The sequence below is a fragment of the Zonotrichia albicollis genome, chromosome 1 (assembly GCF_047830755.1).
Source record: "Zonotrichia albicollis isolate bZonAlb1 chromosome 1, bZonAlb1.hap1, whole genome shotgun sequence".
Lineage (NCBI taxonomy): Eukaryota > Metazoa > Chordata > Aves > Passeriformes > Passerellidae > Zonotrichia > Zonotrichia albicollis.
The window spans coordinates 31,471,515-31,478,787 of NC_133819.1; the positions used below are offsets into that span (position 1 = coordinate 31,471,515).

Genomic DNA, 7,273 nt, shown 5'->3' on the forward strand with positions numbered 1-7,273 from the left:
CAATCTAAATCAGGATAAACCCCAATCTTAATGAAATTAAGCCAATCTTAAAACAAACAAAAATCCAAAAAACTCTGACATAAATAATTAGGTTTAATTTCAGCTATTGGTTACTCATCTTCACAAGGAAAACTCAATTTTGTTTAATTGATGAAGTGGAAACCTGTTGCTAAATAGAGAGAAAAGTTCTTACAGTATTTGTGAGGGGGTTTTGGGTGTTGGGATAGTTTGCTTGCTTGGCTAATTGTCAGGATGAATTTGAGATTTAGAAACCATCCCTGAAGAAAAATTTAGGCTAATATTTCAGGGAACATACATTTTGGGGCAAAAGTTCTCTTAGCTTTTCTGTGTGAAAAGATCTGCTGATTCAGTTGGACTATTTGTAAGAGAAAGACCCAAGGAGCTCGGGAGTAAGAATTTCTAAATTACCTGAAATGACTTCTTTAAGTGTTTATGTAAAGAGAGGGAGAGGAGAACAGAGTAACAAAGTACAGTGGGGCTTGTAGAAAAGAAGCAGCATGTTATGGAGCTAGGTAAGACTAAGCAGGATGGAGAAGATCAGTCTGTAGCTAGCAGAAAGGAGGAAACATTAAAAGGAAATTCTAGATTAGATGAGAAGGAGCATTTGAAAGGAAAGAATTAAAGAGCATGGAGTGCTGGTACCATAGAATGCACCACTATCTGAATGCTTTTTGCTGGAAAAGCAAAATTTTAGTTTTAGGAAGATCATGGTTTCTGATCTGTTAGTGGCAACACAAGATATAGCAATGCAGAAAGCAGTGATATTGTAAGGAAAATAATATTGTATCCAGTTTGTATAAATTGTTTCAGGTGAAATTTGGTTTTAAGTGATGCTTATTCTGGCAGCCAGGTGCCGTGAAGTTCGGTTGGGCTGTCAAAGTTCTGGGTTCTCCAGGGAGAAACAGGAGCTGATACCATTAGCAACATTCCAGGAAAAAATTGTGGAAAATTTCTTCTTGATATTAAAAACCCAGTGTTGTGCGTCAGGTATTTTGGAAAAAGCCATACTTCAGGTTACGTGTTTGCAGCAAGAATGGGGTATTAGAAGCATTTAGTGCCACAGTAGGGAAAGACATCTATAACAGATCTTGTGAAGTCATTAGCCACTGTTTGGTAGATAAAAAGATACAAAGTATGACTGGTGATGTTTTTCTGAGTCTAAATTATTATTTATTTTCAACTCTATTTGCAGTACTTGGCCCTAATACTTATCATACATAACACTGCCATAATAATGTGCCTCCTGGGCCATTCTTGTCTGCAACTTGGTCAGAGTGAACTGGCAAGAGCTTTTAGTGCATGTAAACGAAGGGACTACATGCTTATTTCCCAGAAAATATTTTATTATGGGTGCTTTCCTTGTAAAGTGATTTTTATCTTCCATTTTAACAACAAAACATCCTCATATTTGGCATCAGTTTTTAAACTTACATAGTTCTATTTCTAGATATACTATCAGAAGGCAACAAGTTTTTTTGGTTAAAAAAAAAAATTTAAATCTTTCCTGAGTGAAAGTTCAGAAGACTATAAATGTAAATTAAACTTTATACAGATATATTTAAGCAATAATAAAGGTAAGAATTTCAGCAGTAATTCTTGTTAATGTGTTAGTAGTAGATGAATTCTTGCGCAGTTTATTGAAGGTGATTCTATACCAGAAACCGTTTTTTGAAATATATTGCATAAAAATTATCCTCCTATTTGAACAGCAGGAAGGATTCATCTCCAGAAATGTTTGCCAGGACTGTGCATGTGTTGAAATTTGTCACAGAAGAGATCAATAAGTGGGCACTGCTTGAAAAGTAAATCACCTGGGGAGAGCCAGGGAATTGTCATTGTAGTGGAAGTATCTCAGTAGAAAGAGGTATCTGTCCCTGTTCATTAGAAAGGAAAATGAAGAGGGACGGAGGGAATGAGGAGGGTGGATTGACTAATATAAAGAATAACTGTGGGGGGTTAACTCTTCCTGTTTGTGCTGTCAGAACTCGTGCTTTGAGTTAATTGATGTCTTTGGGGACCCCAGAAGGAGGCAACAAATTGTCTCCTCGTTGCACCAAATTCACTGACTTGACAAAGTGGTCTGCTCAAATGCAGAGCAGAACATTAAATGGAGCTAAAAAAAGATATCTGCATTTATAGCAAATGCATTAGAATTTGAGGAAATGCACCGAGCAGTGAAAGGTAAAAATTGCTCATATTATTCCAAGGAATTATGTATGAATACCTCAAAGAAAAACAGAATAAACCCAGCTAATAAACAACCACTGAGATCCCCTACTCAAATACTATTTAAAAACAACAGGGCTCGTTCCATTAATTTCAGTGGACCTACACTGAGAAACTTTATGGTGGCAGGGGGGAAGACCTCTTATATATCCTGAATGAAGGCCTTCCATTCTGGACATGTATATCCAGCAGATACAAGAAACTCACAAAATTTTATTTTTTTCTTGTTACTTTATTTTGTTATCTTTAGGAAAAGACAGAACAGCATATAAGGGTGGAAAGGATTGGAAATGACATCTGTGGAATCTAGCAGAATTTAACTTATTGGAAGTAGCAGGGATTATCCATTTAAATCTGGACTTTCAGACAATTTAATTTAAAAAATATTTGCTATTCATAACTTTTTTGGAGTTTGTGTGTGTGAAACTGCACATGCAATAAAACATTTTATGACTGCTGGGCAATAAAATTCCACTAGTTCTATACAAATGTAGTGCTTGGTGAAATACAGCCTGTGGAGAGCAGGAAATCCCAAAGACATGCAACTTTACAGCCATAGAACTGGCATAACAATGGCTAATAAATGGAACTAATTCTCAGTGCCTTGAGACATTGTCCAGAATGGGAGTTTGATTTCTGAAACTTGAACGATGTCACAGAAAGAATACTGTTCCTCAGCTGTAACTTTGTTAACCATGACTCTGCCCTTGTGTTTCCTACATTCTTTTTACTCTCCAGCTTCTTCAACATGTGAGACAAGGCTGTGATTGACAACAGCTTTATTCACTGCGCAGCCCCTGGAGAAGGCTCACCCTGCAAGTTACGTTCACACTCTGCATGATGGGAAAAGAGGAGTTCACTGTAATGTGGTTGTACTTAAATGCCTCCAAGATGTTTATGGCAAATAATGCCTTGAAGATGATTTATGATGTCAGAAGCCCCTGGTCAAGCAGGTCTCTTGTAGTTCCTGCCAGTCTTTAAGCCTACATCATAATTCAGGCACAATATGCTGTCTGCTCCAGAAATTGCTAAGTTTTAAGTATTTGTTTTTTAGAATCTTGTTATGGGAAGCTTATCAACAACAAATGGTGCTTGTGTCTGTAACAAGCATTCTGCATGGACACTAATTTTTGAGTTCTATTTTGTTGAGCACTTAATGAATAGCTAACTGTGTTCTGTCTTAATGATTTTGTCATTAGTTAAGAATTTCTAATGAAAGCAGAAGGAGTACTTCTTTCACTTTATATTTGACAGCCTGAAGCCTTTCAGAGAATCAGGTACAAAAGTGTTTTCTGGAAAATAGAGAGCAAATTTAGCAATCCTTTTTTCTCTTTCCTCATACACATCCAGAGTAAAAGAAGCAGATATCCTGTGTGGGCTTTGTGCTACTGACACAGACTGAGACTAAAGCTTTTGCATGAATTCACTTTGTAAAACTGATTATAAAAGAAAGTGTCCCTGTATAGACTATTGAAGGCAAGGACTTTATCTGAGCACTGCTGATATCTCTGCTGATAAACTGATATTGCATTTCTTGCTACCACTTTCTCTTAAGATCTGTAATAGACCTGTACAATCACTAGGGAATAAAAATATCAGATAAACAGTTCTTAGTATCTGTCTTAAATCTCTCCCTAATTGACCAAATACATTTCAGTACTAGTTCAATTAGGTGTCTGTCCAAAGAGAATCAAATATCTATTCAAAGCCTCAAGCAGTTAAAATAGATCTAGAGGTTGGCAACCAGCAAATACTCCCTTTCACAGAAAGTGGTGTGAGGTGTTGCCTGTTTTATGTTTGCCTTTTCCAAAAATTGGTACCCTCTGACAAGCAGCAACTGTGTCTTCTCACTCTCTATTGTTGTTAGTGCCGTATTTTTGCCAGATTTTATGTAGCCAGATATTACTGTGGTCTTTGTTTTACCACCTCAGAAACCACTAACTAATATTTGCTTCACTGTTCAACATTTTGCTTGTTCAGGGATGAGTACAGTGATAGAGCAGGGAAGACAGTAATGGCTTCTTGGGTGAAGCAAAGTCGATTTAAAATGAGGTAAATCTGTTTTTGGTGGATTATACTTGGCATCGTGGAGAAATTAATAAGGCATGAGGTCCTGGTGAGGGAAGTTTCCACAAAATAAGACTGAGACTGTGGCACGGTGCAAAGGAAACAGTTCTACATCTTGTCTTTTGTTTACCTCCCTGCACTGCTGTCAGAGGATGCTTGACTGTAGGGCTTTTTGGGTTGTCCCAACTTTGTCAGCATTCTCACAAGCTTTCCCTCAAAACAAATGACTCAACAAGCAAGCAGGAAATAAAGAAGATAAGCAACAAGAAAATGTATGTCTTTACCTTTCAAATGATAAGCCACATTGTCCCGAAAGTTTATTTTGCAACCCTAACAACTAATTGCATCTGTCTGAATGGTTGTCTGTGGGTCCATTATGCATGCTCTGCTTAATATTCTTCTGGATGTCTTTGTGAAACTATTATCCTGTAGCATTCAAGTGTGTTTCTTTCCAGCAGTGCATTAAGTAACATGACTGACGTCTGTCACATATTTGTTCTCTTCTCTCTGAAAACATACCTATGTCTTGCTCTATAAACTCCCTTCAATCAAACAACTCATATCAAAGTAATTGTAAAAGGGAATTCATCTCTCCTACACAAGGATAGACTGATTATTAATGCAACCAGCAATGATAGTGTTGTAATATCTGGAGGCTTCTTGACCTGTGAGCAATTGTTGGCCTTGCTGAAGATGATGGGTGGGCTAGCTTTTAGAATGAGTAGAAATGCCAAGCTATTTTGTAAAATAAACTGTTTTCAGGAGAAGCTTATGTATGAGGTTCATGCCAGTCACAGAAGTGCATAAGCTGCAATAGAGTAATATTCTCTCAGGCAAGTTTACTATTGCTCCCTTAATATGGAATGTGCACCACACAAAATTGTGATTTATGGGACAGTCACTCTGCATTTTATTTTCTTCTCTGGAACAGTGTGAAGGCTGTTGATGGGACTGATGGAACATGCAGGTGCTAAGAATTTTATTGGTGGAGGTTTACATAGAACTGAAATAGAAAGCCTAGATAAGGTCAAGAAACAGAAATGGTGTTGCCATGTGGGGAAACAGAGCTCTGAAAAGGGAAACAGACTCAGGAAATGAAGCTGCAGGGGTGGTAAGGAGGAGTTTGCCTATCAGACAACAAAATACTTATGATGAAGCAGCTGAATGTTCCTTGGCTTAAGCTGATCAGCAGTTTTGTTAAATGGCAACAGATGCCAGCCACCAGTTCAATCTGTTAAGCACCCAGCTAACTCATCTTCTGGTCTATAAAAGAGAATAAATGTTCATAGCTTTTTTCTACCTCTCTGGCAACCCTGTCATTCTATCCAAGTATTGGCTGCCATATATATTTTGCATGACTGTGTATCATGTCAAGGTCTGTGACCTTGCTGTTCTCCAGTCGTCTGAGCTTCTCACCTTGTCCTTACTTTCACAGAAATGTGTCAAAATATCAGGACATGCACCCAGCTGAAAAAGTTTATACTTTTTTCCTATTTCAGCTTGTTTCCAACCACTTGTTTCTTATCCAGCCTCTGCCAACTGATATATACCATGACTAATGACCTACAAAGACAGGCTATGAACTTGAACACTCCTATAACAAAAAAATCAGTGGGATGAAAGGGACGGGCCACACCTTTGTCACGTGAAATTCCAGCTTTTAATTCTATATAACTCCTTGATATATCGTTGATGGGTCTGAGTTCCCATTTTGTGTGGGACTGTCCAGGAGACTGTATAGCATTTCTGAGCCTGCCAGCCAGTAAGGGAGAGTTAACTTTGGCAGCAATATGTGTGAGCACAGGAAATAACTAGAACTGTCTCACAGACAAAAATGTTGTTTGGTGACTCTGTCTCTTATAAGAATAATTGGTTAGCAAACTTGCTTACTGCATTTTTTCAATTTAAAATTTGATTAATATTAAGCTAATGAAATATACACGCTTCTTGAACCTGAAGACAAGCACTAAAGATGACTTAAAGGACAGTGTTTGATATAATTGAAGGTAATCACTGTAATTCTTTAAAATAATTAAAAATAACCGAAACCCCCACGGCCCAGCACCCTAAATAGGAGGACAAAAATTTGTTGTGGGGATATTTTTTGTATACACAGCAGTTGCATGGCTGCAGGAGAGTTTTAACAGTCCTTTCTCAGAGATGCTTCCAACTGTCAAACAACAATAGTTAGATATCAGTCTTCAATGTGCTAGAGCCCTGTTTTAAAATGTCTGCTTGTTCCCACCAGAAAAGCAGAGAGCTGATTTTTGCTTTCACCACCTTGGAACAGTTGCAGCAGTTACAGGAGAACATGTTTCCTAGGAAGGGTGCTTTGTGGGCTGAAAGGTGAGTTACAGAATCTGCTGCAGTCCCTGGTTCTGAGTTTACACACAGAGACTCAGTGGGACTCCTTCACCATGCTGTGACAAGCCATAGCCCAGATCCTGAGGACTTTCAGCACCTTTGTGCTCAGCCTGGTGCAAAAAGGGCAAGAACACCAGTGTTTGCAGGAGCTGTGTCATGTGTGCCCGGCTTGTTCTCTTGCAGTTTGAAGCATGAATGAAATACTCTGCTTTTCTGACACTATTATTCGTGGAAATACCTCAGGGGTGTGACAATCCTGTAGCACTTAAAACTGGCCTGTGCATAAAGGCTGTGTTTTGGGTCACAGATTTTATCACAGTACACCTAGCAAGCAGATTGTAGCTGTGACATTTATCCCTTTGAGGCACAGAGTAGGTCTTGTCTGGTGAGTATGATACTGAGGTCCCCATGACCTACAACCAGTTATCCATTAAATCTAATTTCTATTAGATTAAATCAGGCCCTGTGGTCTGCCAGAATATTGACTCAGTCCTAAAAAAATTCTCAAGTATTTTTATTCCTTAGAAATCGTTTGACTGTTGCAAAGTCTTACTCAAAATGATGTACACATCTTGCCGGATCTGCCCACAGGAAC

General features: G+C 38.3%; 1 long non-coding RNA gene across 1 annotated transcript in view; it reads left to right on the forward strand.

Moving 5' to 3' along the window:
- Window positions 1-6,915, forward strand: part of LOC113460837 (uncharacterized) — a 43,278-nt gene extending 36,363 nt beyond the window's left edge. Inside the window, exon 5 of the long non-coding RNA XR_012579464.1 lies at window positions 2,986-6,915. This is a non-coding gene — a long non-coding RNA (uncharacterized LOC113460837). The remainder of the gene's footprint in view (window positions 1-2,985) is intronic.
- Window positions 6,916-7,273: the final 358 nt, after the last annotated feature.